The sequence below is a fragment of the Salvia miltiorrhiza genome, chromosome 2 (genome assembly GCF_028751815.1).
Source record: "Salvia miltiorrhiza cultivar Shanhuang (shh) chromosome 2, IMPLAD_Smil_shh, whole genome shotgun sequence".
In the NCBI taxonomy this organism is placed as follows: Eukaryota; Viridiplantae; Streptophyta; class Magnoliopsida; order Lamiales; family Lamiaceae; genus Salvia; species Salvia miltiorrhiza.
In genome coordinates this window covers 24,451,323-24,474,240 of record NC_080388.1, presented here as the reverse complement: position 1 = coordinate 24,474,240, position 22,918 = coordinate 24,451,323, and the positions used below count along the sequence as shown (strand labels likewise).

Sequence of the window (22,918 nt, the reverse complement as noted above, 5' to 3'; positions counted from 1 at the left end):
ATTTTATTAATGAGTGACATTACCATAGTTTGTGATTTTATTTGATCACCTTTCACACACTTTATTTAATTACCCATACCATATGTTATATGCCTAAATTTTGCTAAGTATAGAATTGAGAGAGTAGAGAGTTGAGAGTACATTAGAGAGAGTGTAGAGATTAGTGAGAGGAAAGTGTAGAGATTTGAGAGAGAAAGAAGAGATTAGAGTGAGAAGATGCATTAATTAGCAATATTCCCTAAGATTGTGAAATCTCCTTTAAAGATCCACAAGATCAAATACAATCTTGCAAGCTAAATTCTTCTCTCTCCCTCACATGGAATTTTCGAAAATCATCTCTCTCTCTCTCCCAAAATTTTCGACCAACACAAACATACACTCATCTTCTCCATTACTCAACTCCACCATTTTCCTCCATTAATGGGAACCTTCGAAGCTTCCTAAAATTTTACCAAACACTTCAAACCACTCTAATATCCTTCATAAACATATTCTATCCACTTTTAAACAAGAAAATCCTTGAAGAAGAAGCTCCAAAGTAGAGTGAGAAAGTTTGAGTTTTGGTGAAGAACTTGAGTAAGTAATCTCCATATTTATAGATTAGACTTGTATGAGTGTGTATATGAGTTTATTTGAAGGATTGGAGCAAGAAATCACCCCCTCCCTTTTTCCTTCAAATTTTCGAAAAATGGGTATCTTACCCTTCAAAAATTTTTCTTCTTCTTTCCTTGAATTGAGGTGAGAAAAATGATCTATGTGATGTTTGGTGGTGATTAGCATGTGTTTTGAAAAGCTATGCTTTGTGATGTAAAAATTTGGTTGAGTTAGTTTACCCCAAATTGGGAATTTTTGAGTTGATGATCAAGGTGATGAATTGATGATGAAAATGAGTCTATGAGGTGTATATGGTGATGATTGATGGAGTAATTTGAGTATATGATGTCAATTGGAGTTTTGATGTGAGTTAGTTTACTAGAATTAGGGATATGTGTATATATGCCCTTATTTGTGAATTGATGGTTTTGATGTGAGTTTAAATGACTAAAATTGATAGATATATGATGAGATTAAAGATCCATGTGAGTTTATAAAATTTCTTAGAGTTTAGTTTAATAAAAATTAGGATCTTCTTGTCTATGTGTCTATTAAGTGATTTAACTTAAGATATGTGTAATTGAGCATGATAGTAGTGTTTTAATATGTTTGATTAAGTCTAATGTAAGCTAAGTAAAATTTGGACTTAGTTTAGTTTGAAGGAGTTTTTGAGTTCTCATATGATGTGGGGTTAACGAATGATAAAATGAGGTCAAATTGATTTATGATCATTTTGTGAAGTTGTCATGCTTTTGTTGAGAATTTTATGATGATATATGAGTTTTTCACTAGAGTTAGTTTACATGATAAAAAGGGAAATATATGTGTAAAATGAGTTACATGATGTATGAGGTCAATAATGAATGATTGAGAAATTTTGAGCATGAGATTGAAAAGAGAATTTGATTGATACGTTGTAGAAACGTTTTCCTTGGGATTTGAGTGGATGATGAAAGAAAAGAGTCAAGATTGAGTATTATGAGTATTTTGATGTATTTGAATGTTTTTAAGTGCTTTAAGTGCTTAAAATGAGTTTTGATGTGGTTGCTTTGTATAAATGTTAATTTGAGCATTTAAGAGTTGGGAATGAATTTTTGGTGATTTTTCGTAGGCTACTGACCTACTGTGATCGACGGTTTGTCGATATCAAAAAGCTTTGAAAATTTTACATAATGTCCCTACATGAGTCTTGAGCACCTCTGTAAAATTTCAAGTCATTTGGACTTGATTTACTATTTTTATAAAATACAAAACCAAATCTGCACATTTCTGCCGGGAATTTCAGAGAACAGGGGACAAAGTCATTCATTTCAGTGACTTCCTGTGTGAATTAGATTTCCAAATTTTTATGGTATCAACCTTACTGTATGGGCTAGATATCCACCAAATTTGAGCTCAATTGGACAACATTTACTATTTTAAAAAAATCAATGTTTCCGATTGCTCAAAACTGCCGAATATGGTAGACCTTGGTAAAAACGCCATATCTCCCAAACCACTTGTAGTTTCTGACTCTACTTTTTTTTAAATGAAACTAGACTCAAATACCTTTCTTTTGGTATGAGTCTGGAGTCCAGGGGATGTCGGAGTCAGAACTTGTTAAAGTTTGAAGTCGAGTCTGTGTAAAAACAGAACATGTCTTGATGACGTTTGATGGTATTTTCTTATGTGCCTTATGTGATTGTGTTGCCTAAGTGTTTGAATGATATTAGACGAGCCTTATATGAGTGATAAATCGAGACTTAGAACCATGATTTTCTTGAAACCTATCCTTGGACTTAAGGTTTTGAAATGAGTAAAGAGTTTATGTAGAGTTGATTAAGAGATAGAATATAATATAGAGCATGAGTTGAGGCATGAGTTTTTGTCGTTGAGTTTCTAATCGGGATTCATTTTATGACATGAACCTTCGATGATGACGATGATCCCTGAAGACACGAGCAGAGCAAGGAAGTAAGTAACTCCACTTTGACGGGAGTTTTTGAGTAAGGTCTTCAGGTGGGCAATATTTTGAGTATAAATATATTATCCGAGTTTTCTAAAATGATTTGATGATATAATGATGTTATGAGATTAACAAATGTTTTGAGATAAATGATATTTGAGAACTGTTTGACTTGCCAATTTTTGATGTTGAGCTTGTGTGTTACCCTCTACTGATGAGACGAATTCGGTCCTGCCACAAGCGGGATTTTGTGCACAGAGGTGACTGTGAGCCGTCTTCGGGTCGGCCGGTCACGGTACTTGAGAGGGAGGCCTACTTCTCAGTACCTTTGATGATGAGTAGTGGAAGTGGTACATACATGATGAATGTTTAAACTGCGCAGTTACTTATTTATGATGTTGATTATGAAAACTGCATGCACAGATTCATTGATACTAACTTATTTCTGTGTATTGCTGAGATGTGGCAAGCTTCAAACTTATAGCTCTAAGAGCGCCTTTCTTGTTTTTCGGCGTTTGCCCACTGAGTATTATATACTCACGCCCTGCATGTATTTCTAAATGTGCAGGCTAAGCGAGGAGTGAGATTGGTCTGGTGCTGGTGGGGAATCGTTAGATGACGTATTTACTTTATCGTATTTCCTTTTTATCGATAAAGTCTTGATGTGAAGTTACTTTGAATATGAATCAAGTAATATACTCACGGTTATGTGTCTCCATACATGTAACTGGTTCGCCTTTTGCTGCGACACTCTGCATTTTATGTTTCCTTATGAAAAATAAGCTATACCTGTTTTGTTTTTGTTCGTGAAATTCCTGATAATTAAAAGGTTACAACGACGTTGACGATTTTACCCTTGAGTTCAATTAATAATATTTTCCTTAGCATGCTTTGATGTGAGCTTCCGCTTGATGTTCGACCTATTCTTCTTATCTTTTATTCTTTAAAAATAGTCGTATCGATACTCGTACCCCACTATCACTAGTGTCGGGATTTCGGGCTGCGACAGGGTGGTATCAGAGCAGGTCGTCTGCTCTGAGTCTATTGCTTGACTGAGTTGAACCTTTGATTACTGGTATCTTTTTAACTTGAGTACTAGTCTAATTTGAATTCTTAGGCTAGTTTGAGAGAGTCAGTTTGAAACGAAACCCCAGCACCCCATCTCCTCCGGCTTAACGAGGTAAGAGGTTGATGTTGTTTCTTATTGCTTTTCTGTTAAAAGCTGAGTTTGGGTTACTAATGAGTTATGAATTGTTTTGATGACGGAATTATTTGAGATGATGGAATCTGATATGAGGCAGTTGATGTGGAATATGAGGAGGAATGTTGAGGCTAGTATAGCCGATGCCCCACCGTACCAAACGAGGACGAGTATGTTGTTGATTGAGATGTACCAAGTAAGTTTCGTCATCCATTTTCTAATGGATATGATGTTTTATATTACAGGATGCCGAGTCATATCGAGACAGCGATGCAGCGATGGTTCAGGGAGTATACCCCGGACGAGGATGACACCTTGGGTGAACTTCTGGCACACTATCACCGACGATGGAGGAGGGCTATTCCCTATGGGATCGATGGCGCGGAGGCCATTACGCTTTTGATTCCACTACTGCCACCTTTGTGGCGAGACTGGGCGACATCTTTAGTGCCCCAGTACGTAGATACTACCTGGTTGGAGGGCATCAGGTACGGAGACCTTAGTGGCTTCATCGCGACGCTGAGCCACCGTTATTTTGCTCATGGCGATCCGCCTTCACCGCCGTATAGAGAGCTTGAGGGACCTGCCCAGGGAAGGGAGCTAGTTGTTGTGCCTCCAACTCTCGAGGAGCCGATTCTGATGGCACCTCTACCCCCAGCTGATCCGATTCCAGTTTCTCTCGAGTCTGATGATCCAGAGCCGATGATCTTCGAGCCGTACTCACCTGGGATTGAGCGTGATCCGTTTGCGTTTGTATCACTTATTCCTTCTCCCAGTGCTGATTTCCCGCCTTGGGATTTGACACCGGCGACGACACCGTTGCCATTGCCACCTGTTGAGTCGACACAGCCGATTGATTCTACTGAGTCTGAGACGCAGCATGTTCCTTCCGATCCATATCCGAGGGTTGCCCCGCTGCCTGAGCTTGGCACTTTGGCCTTCCAGACGTACATGCACCCGATTCTATATTCACCGTACCGAGACGCTCAGGAGGGAGGATCTCGGCCGGCACGCTCCGATAGTGATGAGGAGGACCCCGATGAGGAGACTCCAGAGATGACGGTCGGCTATGGTTGGACTCAGCCACTGCAGCGTCAGACTACGGCCGATGGAGTTGATACGTGGATACCTATTCCTGAGACACCTGTCTATACTCCGATAGTGGATGAGTCAGATTATGACAGCCCGTATTGATTGAGGCGACGAGCTGGATCTCGAGAGATGATGCCTAGTGATTACGTATGTCTTGTAGACGCGTATATATGTATAGGTGCATAGTTGTTATATATATATATAGGTAGAGAAGCATAGTATAGTGTGTATGTGTGTATAGCCTAGATCTATATATGCTTAGTATGTATGATGCTTGTATAGCCAGAGCATCATTTTGGAGTTAGGACTTTTGTGCATAAGACTTCACTTTTGTAAAAGACCTCGATAGAGAGGCAATTTTCCATATATATATATACAAGAGATGTTTATGATTAGTGAGTTTCACTATCTTTAGCAGAGCTTTGAGAATGATGATGATGCTGATGCATGATGAAAAATGAGAAATAGAGATTGATGAGAATTTCGAACGATGATAGACGAGAAATAGACTGGATGAGAGTTTTGAGAACTTTGAGATCACAAATGAGATATAGAAGTGAAATGAGAAACGAGGATTTGTATTTTGTAAAGACAAACGGTTAGTTTAGAGATCGATAGTTATATAACTCTTTTTCCTTTTGTAGTATACCTCCGAAAAGAAGAGGGAACCAAGCATAAACCGAGAAGAAGATGAAGAAGATGAAGAAAAAGAACAGAGAAACCAACCGTTGAGATAATACGACGAGAGTTAGAGTTTTCATCGCGATTTAGGGACACGACCCTAATAGGACGAACGTGTTATGGAGACTTCATGGAATGCATAGATACTATTGACCAATAGTACTTTGAAATAGAGGTACTTTCACCGGGACCGCGCGTTTCATCGCTAGAGTAGTCGTGAGAGTAGACTTATTGAGTCCCTATCCCGCTTGGTCGTATTTAAATTTTTCTGCATCCATTTGAACTCCAACAGGAGATGAACTATTTCCTATTGAGAAAATTTTTCCAGATCCACTGTGTTTGAGCCCGAGCCATTTGTGTTGGAAATCCTTGCCCCTTGCTTTAACAGTGGACAATTTATTCATTTTCCACTTAATGGATTGTTTCTACCTCCAGTATTGATTTATTTCTATCATATCATATCTCAGTTTTTGTTCTAGATTTTGTTCTAGCTTTTGATCTTACCTTAATTGTAACTTCTTCATTATCCTTGAAATAGCACTGGCTATTATGGAATCATTCCATTACTTGAACTCGTCTTGTTCAAAATCAAGCATTTTTATTCATCACATCCTATTTCCTACCACATCCGACAAGAGCTAGGAATGTCTAGGTAACTAGGATGGTATAACAATAAGAGTGTTTGGAAGAAACACGATATATGGGAGCAGCCATAGAATATAATAATTACGGGACGAGCACAACTTTTCGATTATGGATTTTCTTATATTAGCCAAGTATGCAACAAGCTAACAAATTCGAGGACGAGAAGAAGTGATGCTAAGCCAGAATAGGCAATAGCAGGTTCAAGAAGATCGAGATGATGGGTTAGAGCAGATAATGTTTTCCACGATAGTAGACTGAGATGACGACTAGTACAGATGTAGCATCGTCGAAGTATTAGGGGATGTTTATTTTCGTTACGCCCCGCAATTAGTAAGAGTTCTCGAAAGAGAAAATTTTCTTATATGTCTATATGACGATGACCAGAGAGTCTCTATGCTTGAGTAGAATTTTGAGCTGATGTTGTATTGATAGACATGAAATATGTCTTTGACGATGAGTTATGAGAATTGAGAAAATAGTATGATGTTGAGTAAGAGTCTTATGATTCGTGAGTTATGAGAATTAGTTCTAAGGTTGATACATGTTCCCTTAGACTTTTACCGAGAAAGAGAAAACCGACCGAAGCAAGAAATATAGTTGATGATATGAGATAAGGTAATAAAACCGTAGCTGAATACGAACGTCAGTTTCGCGACTTGGTTCGGTATGCCACTTGTCGAGAAGAGTTGAACGAGAAAATGTTCGATCAGGCTTGAGACAAGAAGTACGAGACGATTTAACGAGTCAGAATGCGGTTATGAGTACTGAAGCATTAAATAGAGCATTTGATATAGAATTGGCAATTCAGCCAGAGAACGTGATTTGAGCTTCAGCACCCAAACGAGTTAGAGCACTCAGACGTGCAATCCATCCTTTCCTGGATGCGGGCAAGAAGAAAAGAGAAAATGGGACGACCGAAGTCAATACCCCAAGAAGCCGTGGCAGAGTCATGATGCGCCACCACAATATCAGAACCGAGACGAACGGCTTTTAATTGGCCCAGCTGCCCCAGCAGCAGTTTTTTTTAAGGACCGCGAGGGTTATCGCTTTGTCGAAGAGCAATAAATTACATCTGAGAGAATGCATGATGAGAAAGAATAAGCATTATACCTGCGGAAGGATCGCGCACTACTCGAACCAGTGTCCGAATCGTCAGCAAAGTGGAAGCGAAAGACGACCGATTCAGTTTCGACCGCAACTCAAAGCAATGGAGGGAATCTACCGCTATTTCCACCACAGCGACAACAGCCAGCCTATCGACCGCGTCAGTCAGGAAGGCAACTACCAGCCCCGCAGGCGAATCGACTGCATCGTCGTGGGCGTATCAACCGCATCGCCAGAAACTGTTCGCGCTTAAGTAGGAAGCACCGGACAAGAATAGAGGAAATTCGTTAGATATAGGCGAGTTGAAAGATGTGCCCATAGTATGTTTGTTCGACACTGAACATAGAGCTTGCTTCACAACCTCTAAAGAGTAGCCATACCCATAGACAGAATTACTACGGTTTCATCCGTATGCCCTAACTTAGAATTTAAGTTAGAATCGATTAAGCTCGAGATTAGAAATCTGAGACTGATGCATATGTGGTACTTGGATATAAATGTGAAGAATGGACTGGTTAGAGAAAAATCGTGCGAAGAAACAATGCACGGAGAGACGAATATATTTTCAGCCTTTTGGCCGAGAACCAATTTCCTTCATTGGTATTGAGAGAAAATGGAAGAAGACGCTGATCATCTCGGCGCTGCAAGCAAGAGATCACTTGCGAAGAAAAGATACAACCGCGTATGTTGTATATTTTGAACCAGAGAGATGAATTCGAGGCAAACGTTGATGACGTACCAGATGTGCGAGAGTATAAAGACGTTTTCCTGAGACTTTACCGGGTTTTCCCCAGATCGACAGCTTGAGTTTACGATCGAGTTAGAACCTAGCGCCGTACCGACGTCAAAAGCGCCGTACAGAATGACCCCCACAGAGTTGCAAGAGTTAAAGCTGCAACTATAAGAACTTCTAGATATGGGTTTCTTTTCGACCCAGTGTTTCCCCATGGGGAGCACCAGTTCTTTTTGTTAAAAAGAAGGATGGAAACTTGAGGCTGTGTATCGATTATCGAGGGCTGAATAAAGTAACGTTGAAGAATCAATATCCGTTACCCCGGATCGATGATCTGTTCGATCAACCACGAGGAGCAAGCACCTTTTTACAGATTGACTTGAGGATGGGATACTATCAGCTGAAATTACGATCGGAAGATATTTCCGAAGACGGCATCGCGTGTGCAATATGGCATTACTATAAACTCAAAGATGTTTGGAAGATATGTCCTTCGGTTTGACGAACGTCCCGACAGTATTCTTGGATAACATGAACCGCGTTTTTCGCGAATACCTAGACAAGTTCGTGTTAGTCTTCATAGACGATATCCTGATTTACTCGAAGAGTAAACGAGAACACGAAGAGCATTTGAGGATCGTATTGGAAAGATTACGAGCTAAAAAGATTTATGCGAAGTTTAGCAAATGTGAGTTGAAAAGTTTTATACGAGTCTTGGCTGAAGAAGTCAATTTTCTCGGCCATATTGTTTCTGCGAGAGGAATTGAAGTAGACCCAGCAAAAGTTCAAGCGGTACAGGAGCGGAGATCGCCAACCACACCGCACGAGATTCACAGTTTTCTGAGATTAGCAGGGTATTATCGACGTTTTATTGAGGGCTTTTCAGAAATCGCTAAGCCATTGACGCACCTGCTAAAGAAAGAAGTCAAGTCCGTCAGACGGACGAATGTGAGAGAAGTTTTCAAGAGCTGAAAAAGAGGCTCACTATAGCCCCAGTGTTAGCTATTCCAGAAGGGGATCAAGAGTATGCAGTTTATATTGATGCATCGAGAAATGGTCCAAGATGTGTACTGATGCAAGAGTGAAAAGTTATAGCGTATGCTTCGCAACAACTGAGATCACACGAGATGAGTTATCCGACGCATGATTTAGAATTAGCAGCCGTAGTGCATGCTTTGAAGATCTGGAGACACCATTCCTATGGAGCACGGTGTGAGATATACACCGATCATGAGAGTCTCAAATATTTCTTTGAGCAAAAAGATCTGAACATACGACGAAGAAGATGGCTAGAGTTGATGAAGGACTACGATTGTGGAATAAATTATCACCCTGGGAAGGCTAACGTAGTAATTAACGCGTTGAGCAGAAAGAATCAGGGAGAGTTAGGATTTCTCCTTACTCGAGAAGAGAACCTAATCGAGGAATTCGAGAAGATGAATTTAGAGGTAGTAATACCACCACAAACGACAGAAATAATAATTTCTGCGCTGAACGTTACCCCTGACCTACGATTGAGACTGGTCACAGCATAGAGAGTGGATGAGAAGATAGAAAGATTGCGAATAAAGTTTCGAACCGAAAAAGTAGAGAATTATGAAGAGATGTCAGATAATGCCTTTTTGTTTAAAAAGAGAGTGTGTATACCCGATAAAGAAGAGTTGAGGAATGAGATTATGAGCGAAGCTCATGACACCCTTTACACCACACATGTGGGTAGTATAAAGATATGCCAAGACTGAAACGACGCTTTGATAGGAGAATAAGAAGCGAGAGATGGCATCATTCGTAGAAGGATGTTTAACGTGTTAACATGTGAAGGCGCCACTTTGGCAACCTTATACAATTATACCTATTAGAGACTTCCACAATAGAAGTGAGACCACTTAGCCATGAATTATGGCATCGATTAGCAAAATCGAGAAAAGAAAACTCAACAATTGAGTATTTGTGAATAGATTCTGTTGATGATAGAAACGATGATTATGTGAGTTTTTCCCTATCTCGGGGAGCATGTTATTTTCGAGTTAACAAGAACTCAAACCGAGATATATAGGACCTTATGATATGTATTAGAGTAAATAGGCCATGTAGCCTATAAACTAGCGTTGCCTCTGAGCTTCGCGAACGTCCATGACGTTTTCCATGTTTCTCAACTGAGAAAGTACGTGTCCCTCGAACCAGATTTGAGCTATGAAGAGAGACCTGATGCTATTCTGAACGGAAGATCCAACAATTGAGGAACAAGACGATTCCTTGGTAAAAATCCAATGGAGACATCACGGTCAAGAAAGAATCAACATGGGAACTTGAAGAGAAGATGAAAGAGAAGTATCCAGAGCTTTTTCCTGAAGAAGAATAACTCAAATTTCGGGACGAAATTTTTTTTAAGGGGGGTAGGATGTAACACCCCGTACTTTTCCTCATGTTGTGAGATAGTGTCTTAACACTATTGAGAATACTGAGATGTCAAAATACGAGACTACTTTTTTTATGAGTAGATAAGACAGTTGTCTTTTAAATAGAGATACGAGTGAATAAACCGATGATGGAATTAGAGTGATGAGATTTGAGAAATGAGTTGAGATAGAGATGCTGATTGAATTGAGCTGAGATTTTATTTTATTTCCAACTACCGGGAATAGAGTTACCGGATACTGAATTATTAGAGATTGACTGTCCTATTAAGAAAAATAGGAATACTGAGTTGGATATAGAGCCGAGGAAGAAAGAGTGAGAACCTCGATGAAAATAGTCGGTTAGAGAGAGACGTTTAGTCTGTTTGTGTTTGCCGACTGCTTTGATGTGATGTTATGTGAATTTACGTGACTGAGTGATTATGTGATTTTGTGACGTGTGTCATTATGACCAAGTGATTATGATTTTTATTTGAGACCTTAGCATTTGGAATTTCGTTTAAGTTTCCAAAGCAAGTATGATTTATTTTTATCAAGAAATCGAATGATGCCGGTTTATGAAAAATTTTTCGAGCATAATATTTTTTAAATTATTTTCCTTCCTACGAAGAGGAATATTATATATATGTGAGTGCACTAATATGAGTGCTATAATTATTATTTTGGTCACATGAATATTTATGATGTGGTATTTTATTAATGAGTGACATTACCATAGTTTGTGATTTTATTTGATCACCTTTCACACACTTTATTTAATTACCCATACCATATGTTATATGCCTAAATTTTGCTAAGTATAGAATTGAGAGAGTAGAGAGTTGAGAGTACATTAGAGAGAGTGTAGAGATTAGTGAGAGGAAAGTGTAGAGATTTGAGAGAGAAAGAAGAGATTAGAGTGAGAAGATGCATTAATTAGCAATATTCCCTAAGATTGTGAAATCTCCTTTAAAGATCCACAAGATCAAATACAATCTTGCAAGCTAAATTCTTCTCTCTCCCTCACATGGAATTTTCGAAAATCATCTCTCTCTCTCTCCCAAAATTTTCGACCAACACAAACATACACTCATCTTCTCCATTACTCAACTCCACCATTTTCCTCCATTAATGGGAACCTTCGAAGCTTCCTAAAATTTTACCAAACACTTCAAACCACTCTAATATCCTTCATAAACATATTCTATCCACTTTTAAACAAGAAAATCCTTGAAGAAGAAGCTCCAAAGTAGAGTGAGAAAGTTTGAGTTTTGGTGAAGAACTTGAGTAAGTAATCTCCATATTTATAGATTAGACTTGTATGAGTGTGTATATGAGTTTATTTGAAGGATTGGAGCAAGAAATCACCCCCTCCCTTTTTCCTTCAAATTTTCGAAAAATGGGTATCTTACCCTTCAAAAATTTTTCTTCTTCTTTCCTTGAATTGAGGTGAGAAAAATGATCTATGTGATGTTTGGTGGTGATTAGCATGTGTTTTGAAAAGCTATGCTTTGTGATGTAAAAATTTGGTTGAGTTAGTTTACCCCAAATTGGGAATTTTTGAGTTGATGATCAAGGTGATGAATTGATGATGAAAATGAGTCTATGAGGTGTATATGGTGATGATTGATGGAGTAATTTGAGTATATGATGTCAATTGGAGTTTTGATGTGAGTTAGTTTACTAGAATTAGGGATATGTGTATATATGCCCTTATTTGTGAATTGATGGTTTTGATGTGAGTTTAAATGACTAAAATTGATAGATATATGATGAGATTAAAGATCCATGTGAGTTTATAAAATTTCTTAGAGTTTAGTTTAATAAAAATTAGGATCTTCTTGTCTATGTGTCTATTAAGTGATTTAACTTAAGATATGTGTAATTGAGCATGATAGTAGTGTTTTAATATGTTTGATTAAGTCTAATGTAAGCTAAGTAAAATTTGGACTTAGTTTAGTTTGAAGGAGTTTTTGAGTTCTCATATGATGTGGGGTTAACGAATGATAAAATGAGGTCAAATTGATTTATGATCATTTTGTGAAGTTGTCATGCTTTTGTTGAGAATTTTATGATGATATATGAGTTTTTCACTAGAGTTAGTTTACATGATAAAAAGGGAAATATATGTGTAAAATGAGTTACATGATGTATGAGGTCAATAATGAATGATTGAGAAATTTTGAGCATGAGATTGAAAAGAGAATTTGATTGATACGTTGTAGAAACGTTTTCCTTGGGATTTGAGTGGATGATGAAAGAAAAGAGTCAAGATTGAGTATTATGAGTATTTTGATGTATTTGAATGTTTTTAAGTGCTTTAAGTGCTTAAAATGAGTTTTGATGTGGTTGCTTTGTATAAATGTTAATTTGAGCATTTAAGAGTTGGGAATGAATTTTTGGTGATTTTTCGTAGGCTACTGACCTACTGTGATCGACGGTTTGTCGATATCAAAAAGCTTTGAAAATTTTACATAATGTCCCTACATGAGTCTTGAGCACCTCTGTAAAATTTCAAGTCATTTGGACTTGATTTACTATTTTTATAAAATACAAAACCAAATCTGCACATTTCTGCCGGGAATTTCAGAGAACAGGGGACAAAGTCATTCATTTCAGTGACTTCCTGTGTGAATTAGATTTCCAAATTTTTATGGTATCAACCTTACTGTATGGGCTAGATATCCACCAAATTTGAGCTCAATTGGACAACATTTACTATTTTAAAAAAATCAATGTTTCCGATTGCTCAAAACTGCCGAATATGGTAGACCTTGGTAAAAACGCCATATCTCCCAAACCACTTGTAGTTTCTGACTCTACTTTTTTTTAAATGAAACTAGACTCAAATACCTTTCTTTTGGTATGAGTCTGGAGTCCAGGGGATGTCGGAGTCAGAACTTGTTAAAGTTTGAAGTCGAGTCTGTGTAAAAACAGAACATGTCTTGATGACGTTTGATGGTATTTTCTTATGTGCCTTATGTGATTGTGTTGCCTAAGTGTTTGAATGATATTAGACGAGCCTTATATGAGTGATAAATCGAGACTTAGAACCATGATTTTCTTGAAACCTATCCTTGGACTTAAGGTTTTGAAATGAGTAAAGAGTTTATGTAGAGTTGATTAAGAGATAGAATATAATATAGAGCATGAGTTGAGGCATGAGTTTTTGTCGTTGAGTTTCTAATCGGGATTCATTTTATGACATGAACCTTCGATGATGACGATGATCCCTGAAGACACGAGCAGAGCAAGGAAGTAAGTAACTCCACTTTGACGGGAGTTTTTGAGTAAGGTCTTCAGGTGGGCAATATTTTGAGTATAAATATATTATCCGAGTTTTCTAAAATGATTTGATGATATAATGATGTTATGAGATTAACAAATGTTTTGAGATAAATGATATTTGAGAACTGTTTGACTTGCCAATTTTTGATGTTGAGCTTGTGTGTTACCCTCTACTGATGAGACGAATTCGGTCCTGCCACAAGCGGGATTTTGTGCACAGAGGTGACTGTGAGCCGTCTTCGGGTCGGCCGGTCACGGTACTTGAGAGGGAGGCCTACTTCTCAGTACCTTTGATGATGAGTAGTGGAAGTGGTACATACATGATGAATGTTTAAACTGCGCAGTTACTTATTTATGATGTTGATTATGAAAACTGCATGCACAGATTCATTGATACTAACTTATTTCTGTGTATTGCTGAGATGTGGCAAGCTTCAAACTTATAGCTCTAAGAGCGCCTTTCTTGTTTTTCGGCGTTTGCCCACTGAGTATTATATACTCACGCCCTGCATGTATTTCTAAATGTGCAGGCTAAGCGAGGAGTGAGATTGGTCTGGTGCTGGTGGGGAATCGTTAGATGACGTATTTACTTTATCGTATTTCCTTTTTATCGATAAAGTCTTGATGTGAAGTTACTTTGAATATGAATCAAGTAATATACTCACGGTTATGTGTCTCCATACATGTAACTGGTTCGCCTTTTGCTGCGACACTCTGCATTTTATGTTTCCTTATGAAAAATAAGCTATACCTGTTTTGTTTTTGTTCGTGAAATTCCTGATAATTAAAAGGTTACAACGACGTTGACGATTTTACCCTTGAGTTCAATTAATAATATTTTCCTTAGCATGCTTTGATGTGAGCTTCCGCTTGATGTTCGACCTATTCTTCTTATCTTTTATTCTTTAAAAATAGTCGTATCGATACTCGTACCCCACTATCACTAGTGTCGGGATTTCGGGCTGCGACAGAGAGTATGAGAGGGGGAGGGAAGATGCACGGCGAGGCGGCGCGCCGGAGGCGGCGCCGCACTCGACCGAACGGAGAGGGATGAGAAAGGGAGCCGAGAAGGAGAGGGAGAGCGAGAGAGGCGTGAGCTGCGTGTGTGTGTTGTGTGTGTGTGGGGTGGTATATGTATGTATGATTAGGGTTAGGCTTGGGCTCAAAGCCCTTCTTGCTAGCTTGGGCCGAAAATTTTAAATAAGGGAATGGGCCGATTTTTTTTATTTAATAAAATGTACTTGGCCCATTTTTATTTTAAATTATGTTGGGTATTTATTTAAATTGATTGAGGCTCATTTTAATTAAGTTTTGAACTGTTAATTGATTAATAAAGCCTACGAATTTTTGGCCTTATTTATTTTAAAATGTTTGAATTTTCACTAAATTAATTTAGTGAATTTAAATCTCTTGATTTAATTTTTAATATTTAAGGTTGGAACTATTTATTTTAAATGATGTCCGTTCTTTTATTTAATTTATTGTTGAACTTTAAAAAAAAAATTGGGATTAAACCCTCATTTTTATAATATTTCAAGGCTTTTCGAGTATGGATTTTTAAATGGTTAAAATGTTTTATTTCATCTCAATGGATTTTAAAATGTTTTATTATTTATAAATGAATAATGGAATATCTTATTTATTTACATGATAAAAAAAAATGTGGAATTGTGTTATAGAATGATTAAGTATATGATTTACTTTATCAAATGAGCTTGGGATTTAATTGAGATATTAAATTACTAAGCATGTGTTTATAAATGATTTATTTATTTAAGTGATGAAAATGTGCGAAGTATGAGAAAGCATGATTTATAATGATTAAATTTTCAGGGTGATAAAATATGGCTTGTTCCTAATTGATGGAGTATTTGACTAAATGACGGGTGTAGAGGGAGGTTATGGATTATGTACATGTTGATGTTCGAATAAATGGGTTCGAACCTATATGATAGTTACATGATAAGTGATTACATTTTATTGATTGAATGAAACGAGATTAATATGGATGCTGCTAGAACCCTAAAACATTAAAAGATACCTTAGGCACGTAGAATTAGACTTTGTCTTATGACAATTTCTTCACGAACTTATCGACTCTTCATCAATAAAGGTTCGGGCGACAGAAAGTGAAGCCGAAGAAGAAACGACTCCACGCCAGCTTTAAGAACAATTGAGGTGGGCATTATTTTATTATTACGTATATAGAGATCCCCTGCGTGACGTAGGCCTCATATGCGAATATATATGCATGATATGTTTTGACTATTTATTCAGTTCTTATGAAATGCTTATATGTTTAATGCCCTTTATGAAAATGAAAATGTTATGAAAATGAAATATTTATGAAATGATTGACTGCCAAAATGTTTATGTTTTTATATGTATCCTATCTGTGTTGGTTCGCCAACTTTAAAGGAAATCCAATTGGGATCCTATGCTAGACAAAGGTCGCTAGCTAGGGTTAACGTGTACACTCATGGAGACCGCGAGTCGCTTGCGACCGGTCTTGGCGTCCGTGGTAAGGAGGCCTCCTTCCCGGCGCGTGACAGAAAGGAACAGATATGGATCATATAGACTGAAAATGGGATGCATCCACCTTTATGAAAATGAACGAAATGTTTTAGTAAGCGCAGGTCATTTATGAAAACCCCTGTGTGTTACTGTTATGGCAGTTCAATTTATATATGTATGCATGTTGTATTTTCGGCTCATGTCACTGAGTATTTTTATACTCAGCCCTGCATGTATTTCTAAATGTGCAGGTTGAGCAGGCGATGGAATGGATCGGTGTTGAGCGGATTTCCCTTTTGATGTTTATGTAATGAAACCTTGAGTATGCATCTCCATATGCATAACTCACACGTTTTTCCGCTGCAAACACTCTGAATTTGTTATCGTATTGTGGAACTTATTACTCCTTCATTTTGTTTAACTTTCATTTGGGGTTTAGTCGTTATGGCTGGCTCATTTGTTAATTACTCAAGTGGTTATATATATATATATATACCACTAGTTTGTTGTTATTAATGTTGGTTATTTAGTAAATCCCTTTTAAATTTCCATTTCTTATTGTTCACCCAAGTCATAACCCCGGTTAACCCGTCATTGGGATAGTGGGCTGTGACATATTTGGTATAGCTGAGGATGTTCTTAGTCACATCATCAGGAATTGCGTTGACTCGCGACATCTTTTGCCTATGGGTTTTGACAGAGTTTCGAACTTTCCGACTCACTTATTCTATGCTGACGATATCCTTATCTTCTGTCGTGCTTCTGTCAGAAATCCTAAGAAGATTAAACACATTTTGGACTTCTATGGGGAGCTTTCAGGTCAGATTTGTAGTCAAGCGAAGTCCAAAATATTCTTTGGTCGCGGAGTTTCGTATGCTATGACGCAGGGGATTAATAGGATTCTGCGTTTCACTCAGGGGTCTCTCCCGACTACGTACTTGGGCGTTCCCCTCTTCATCGGGCGACCGCGTGCTTCTTATTTCATGAGCATCAAAGATAGGATTGTGCAGAAATTTTCTAAATGGAAGGGGTTACAGTTATCTATGGCTGGACGTCTCTGTCTAGTTAATTCGGTTATTAAGAGCTCTATTGTTCATTCGATGATGGTCTTTCGCTAGCCAAAATCGTTGCTCCATGATTTGGATAAAAGTTTCTGAAATTTTGTGTGGTCGGGTTCTATTGATAAAAGTCCAACGTGTGCTGTGAGCTGGGGCAGGTGTTGTGCTCCAAAGGATGAAGGAGGCCTCGGCATTCGGTCGTTTTCTATTATGAATCGCTGCTATATGATGAAAATGGCTTGGAAGTTGATAAAAGGCGAGGATTTTGTTTTCAGAATTCTCCGATCTCGCTATTTGGATAATTTTGGCTTGGCGAAGGCTTCGGTGGTGGGATCGTCATTTTGGATGAGTGTTAAGCCGGAGATTGATGAATTAGTCGAGAGTTCTTATGCTCTGGTGAGGAAAGGGCTCGTTTCTGGACTAACGATTGGCTTAGTTATAAAATTTGTGATAAAATTGTCATTCCCTCTTTCATGCATGATTTTCTAAATCAATCGGTGGCGGATTATTTTATTGACGGTGTTTGGCACTTCTCGGCAAATTTTATCGAGCATTATCCTGATGTGGTGGTTGATATCATCACTTGCCCGATTGATAGTGAAGTTGATGCTCGGTTTTGGAAGCCGTCTCTTCATGGATATGTGACTGCAGCCTTTGCTTTTGCTCAAATTGGACATCGTTTCCCTAAAGTTAATTGGGGCTTTTGGATTTGGAGCAATTTTATTCCGGTGAGGCGTTCTATTACTTGTTGGCGCATTATTCATGGTCGCCTCCCAACGGTGGATAAGCTGGTCCGGAATGGCCTTATTACTCCTAATTGCTGTAGTTTATGTATGGCGGATGCGAAAAGCATAGATTATATTTTCTGGAGTTGTTCTCGTGTGACTCCGATTTGGATTGAGTTTCTCACGTGGTTTCAAATGCCGCATCTTATGGAATGCACGGACATTTATTCTTTCTTAGTGCAGACCTGGCAGGCCTCGTTTTGTTCGCTGATTCAGAATTTTTGGAAGTTGGGGATTATTAGTATGCTATGGTGTATTTGGTCGTTGCGCAACAAAGCTATCTTTGATGATCTTCCCTTTGATCAGCGACGTGTGTTAGCTTCTGTAAAGGCTACTTTTAAAGAGGTGGATGAGGCGTTCCCCATGCTTGGTCATACTTCTAACTTGTGGTCTGATTATATGATCACTCGCTCTATCGGAGTTTCGGTGTGTGCTGCTCCGCCTCCAGATTTTATTAGTGTCAACTAGTGGCCTCCTGCGGGGGATTGGATAAAAGTCAATATGGACGGGGCGGCGTCGGGCGCTCCTAGAATGATTGTAGCTGGGGGGTGTATCGGGATAATTTTTGTGTCGTTAGAGGGTGTTTTCACTTGAACGGTGGCAAGGCTTATGCCTTCGAGGCGGAACTTCTTGCGATTATAACAGTGATTGCTATTGCGCACTCGAGAGGGTGGCATAAACTTTGGTTGGAGGTGGATTCATTGTATGTGGTTAAGCTTTTGGAAGATTGTTCGATGGCTGTTCCGTGGAAATTTTATGCGTCTTGGAAGGCCACTTTGGCTAGACTTAGAGACATCACTTTTCGAGTTTCTCATATTTTTTGTGAGGGTAATGCCGTTGCTGATGCCATGGAAAATTTAGCTCAGCCGGAGGGCTGGTGGCCGTTTAGTATTGATGCTATTAGAAAGTTTGTGATTGCTGACATTGCAACGCATAGCTTTTCACGAAAGGTTCGGTAAGGTTGATGGTTACCGCGGGCATGTCTGTTGGTGCGCTGCTGCTGGCTTGGGATCGGTTGGCGCTTACTTGTGCTGCTAGGTCATTGTGCTTGCTGGTCTGGTGCTGCTGCTAGATTCGATGCGCTGCTGCTGGTCTGGTTTGCTGCTGCTAGCTTGCTGTCTGCTGCTGGCTTGCTGTTGCTGCTGCTTGCTGGCTTGCAGTTCTGGTTTGTTGCTGCTGGCTTGGTCTGATTTGGTGCTACCTTGGAAGGCAGCGCGTTTGCTGCTGTGGTTGGTGTTTTCCGTTTCTTGGCTGTTGTGGTTTTCGCTGGGTGGAGCCGGGGTAGCTTGGGGGTGATGGTAAGGCCGGAGCTCTCGAAGTTACCCCTTCCGCTCTCTTGGCGTTTGTTTTGTTCCTTTTACAAGTACTCTTTTTTCGCTTTGGGGTTTTTCCTTTCGGGGTTTTTTCTCAAAGCGGTTTTAACGAGGCTCGGCCCTTAGTTTGCTTCTCTGTGCTCTCAAGGGTGTTTCTGTCTTTGGTTTTCCTTTTCTTTAATAAACCTTTATTTCAATATTTCCTATGTCCCAACTTTTAGTACCCATTTGAGAATGGCACGAGGTTTAATAAAGTGGTTGGGTGTGTTGTGAGTGCAATAAGGATCACACCTTTTATGTGCATGTTAAATAATTAAAGTGGAGTAAGACTACCATTATCAGCAACCACTCCAACCACTCAACCATCTAACCTCTCTAATATTTAATTAATTTATCTATATTCCACATCACCAATATCCATCTCAACCCAACCACACACATTTTGAGAGATTTATCAATGACCACTCTAACCATCCAACCACAATATTTTATCAATGACATTTTGGCTTTTCCATTTCTTTTTGCTTTTGCTTTATCTCTACTGTTGGGTCCCTGAGGGTTGACTGAACAGGTGTATGGGGGAGGGGGGAATACACCTGAAGGCCATTTTTCGTTGATCGAAAACAAACAAACCAAACTTCAATTGAAATATGGTTGTAGACTGATACTGAAATAACTTCAGTAATTTTGATTTCAGTCAAGCACAGAGCTTTAACTGATATCCATGCAGGGCTTCAGTCTAGAGTTTGTAAAATAGAATAAAGTTACTAATCTTACTGACTATCAATTGATTGATCAGTTAGACTAATAACTCAGCAGCGAAAATTTAAACTTAATCCAGATAGCCTTTAGAAAGGTTTGACACTTAACAAAATCCTTAGTTACACTTTTCAGTTAAGCCAGTTCGGTTGAAAAACAAGTTTAACGCATATAAGGAATAACTGAAAGCAGATAAAGAACACAAGAATTTTTACGTGGTTCGGAAGCCAAAGTTCCTAATCTACGGTCAGACGATTAGTCTGACAATCACTCTAGGCTAATGCTTACGGGTGCACAGCAAACCTTACAGCTGAAAATCAAATTTTCAGTACCAACAAACTGGGTTGGATTTCTCGCTCACTCTTAGCACGCTAAAACACGCAAGTGCTTTTGCCAGCGCTTGGCTAAGATCTGTAGAGTCAGAACCCTGGTCTGAACTCCTCTCTACTCAAACACTCTTTTCGCTCGGTTGAAAAGGGATTTGAACTCTTCCAACTAAGATTACTGAGAACAGGCTCTCAAGTAATCAAAAACTTGGGCTTTGGGTAATACAAGGATTTGCCTAAGATGACAAGAGAATATAGATAATCAGTGAACTGATTTAGACTTTGGGGATTCTCTTCTTCGATTCAAACTTTTGAAGGCAGTTGAAAGCTGACTTGCAAATTTGGCAGAAGTTCAGCTTGTGTGTTTGAATCGGTGAAGATTGCAGTGTTCCTCGAGCTCTATTTATAGGCGAAGTCTTGAATAGATCCGCTGGAGAGAAAATCTTCAAGAGTTCGTCCGTTGTGAGAGTAACACTTTGAATTTGGTTGAGGTTACAATCTTCGAGGTTCCTGTTTTGGTGAAGGACGGCGTCTCAAAGGTACGGCAGGCAGGGGCGCCTTTGAAAAGCTTACACCAAATAGGAACTCTCTGCAGAGAAAGGACGATCTTCAAAATCTCTGCATTTAATGCGGCTGCAAGAGCATTTAATGTTGGTTTCAGCGTTTAATACATCAGTTAAACTGATAGATCGGTGAAAATCTCATCTAGTCAATACATCAGTATCTGACTTAGTCTTTTCGCAGCTATGTTTAGTTGAGGTCTTCAATCTTCAGTCTTCAGTCTTCAGCAGTCTAACTAGAAAACATGAACTCCAACACTTGAGTTCGAAAAGTTCTAGTCTATTACAATAAGACCTAGGTGTTTTGATATCATCAAAACTAGGGATAGGATATTTCATTAAGTTCCAACATCTACCAGCAGGACGACGGATTGTTGAAGTTTCACTTACAGGAGTTTCAGAGGTGGAGTTGTTTGGATTCTCATCTTCCTCGGTTGTTCTTGATTTTTTTGAACTGCCACAATCTTCTTCAACATCATCTTCATCATCAACTGCATGGGCACGCGTACGCTCACTGCCCAATTTCAATTCCCATTTTGGAAGATGATGCATGACTTTTTCAAAATCTCATGGTGCGTAAATTTAGTTTTTCCTTAAAAAATTTGTGTTTCCTTCTCAACATCTGCATTAGACATGCCGCTACTTTTTCGGGCATATGCTTCTGCATATGCACCCACCCACTTGGTTACATTCGCATTCAACCTCTTGCAACGATTTCTCAGTGACTCCATTGTTCTTTTCTCATCCATTAACTGCGAGTTGTCAGCTCGAGATTCTTCATACATTCCCAAATGAGTTTCATAAAGTGACATTATTTTGATTAGTGCCAACAATTACATTCGAGCTACAATTACACCAAGCATACATGAGTGCCGAATCTTCTTGATCATTCCAACCTTTCGGACCGCTGGAAGTGTTTGTGTTTGTGGGGTGGACATTTTCTTGAGTGAAATTTTCATGAGTGAGATCATATGGAAATTGGAGGTTTGAACCAAATCCAAAAACTTCGCTATCAATATTATCAAGATTATGATAATAATCTTGGGAGTTTGAGAAATTTTGAGAATTCTGAAGAAAAAAAAAATCTTGGATCTATTGCGAAAAATGGAAAAAATTTAGTGTATAAATATAACAAATGAGGTTTCTATTTATAGAGAAATTAAAATTATAAATTTTGTTATATATATATATATATATATATATATATATACAACATAAAATATGTAATAAATATTAAAATTTTATTTCAATATCTAAATTAAAAACATCCAACCAATAAAATAGTGACACATCATCAAAACTTTATCACAAAAGGTGAGGATACTACATGTCTCAATTGGGTTCACAGGAGACCGTGGTCGGTCGATAAGTGTTGCTTCAATCCCATTTTCTTTTTTTTAATTATATTTACGGATGTGGCAGGTCGACCAAGGGTGCTGAGGTTGCCGTTAATTCCAATTTAAGAGTCCCACCTATTTTTACTAAAAATAGAAATGAATACCAAAATATGGGACATACAACAAAGAAAATATAGATACTAAAAGTTGGGACGGAGGGAGAACTAATTATAGTATTTGAGTCTTAATGAGGGAGTTGAAAAGTGGAAAGTTTAATGTGGAAGATAGATTAATTTTAATTGAAGAGAATATCTTATATTATGAAATAAAATTAAAAAACCAAAATATTTTTTAACTTAGGGTAATTGGTGTAGAAATATATGACATTTACTCACTTTTTAGTATTTAATATGAATTTTAAATCCTAATTATAAATACATGAACTTAATTCATTTTTATAGTTAACATGAACTTTAAAATCTCGTTTAATACATTAACTTTAAACTTATTCAATTTTTGATTCATTTTTTATTTTTTATTTTCCAAATTAAAGCTGACTTAACAATTGATTAAGTTTAAAGTTTGTG

At 38.3% G+C, this 22,918-nt stretch overlaps 2 long non-coding RNA genes across 2 annotated transcripts; both read left to right on the top strand.

The window, feature by feature from the left end:
* The first annotated feature begins 263 nt into the window (after positions 1 to 263).
* Positions 264 to 3,374, top strand: LOC131007796 (uncharacterized). Its single transcript, XR_009096289.1, has 3 exons — positions 264 to 576; positions 2,529 to 2,592; positions 3,108 to 3,374. It is a non-coding gene; the product is annotated as an uncharacterized LOC131007796 (long non-coding RNA).
* Positions 3,375 to 11,365: 7,991 nt separating this feature from the next.
* Positions 11,366 to 14,476, top strand: LOC131007795 (uncharacterized). Its single transcript, XR_009096288.1, has 3 exons — positions 11,366 to 11,678; positions 13,631 to 13,694; positions 14,210 to 14,476. It is a non-coding gene; the product is annotated as an uncharacterized LOC131007795 (long non-coding RNA).
* The last annotated feature ends 8,442 nt before the right edge of the window (positions 14,477 to 22,918 follow it).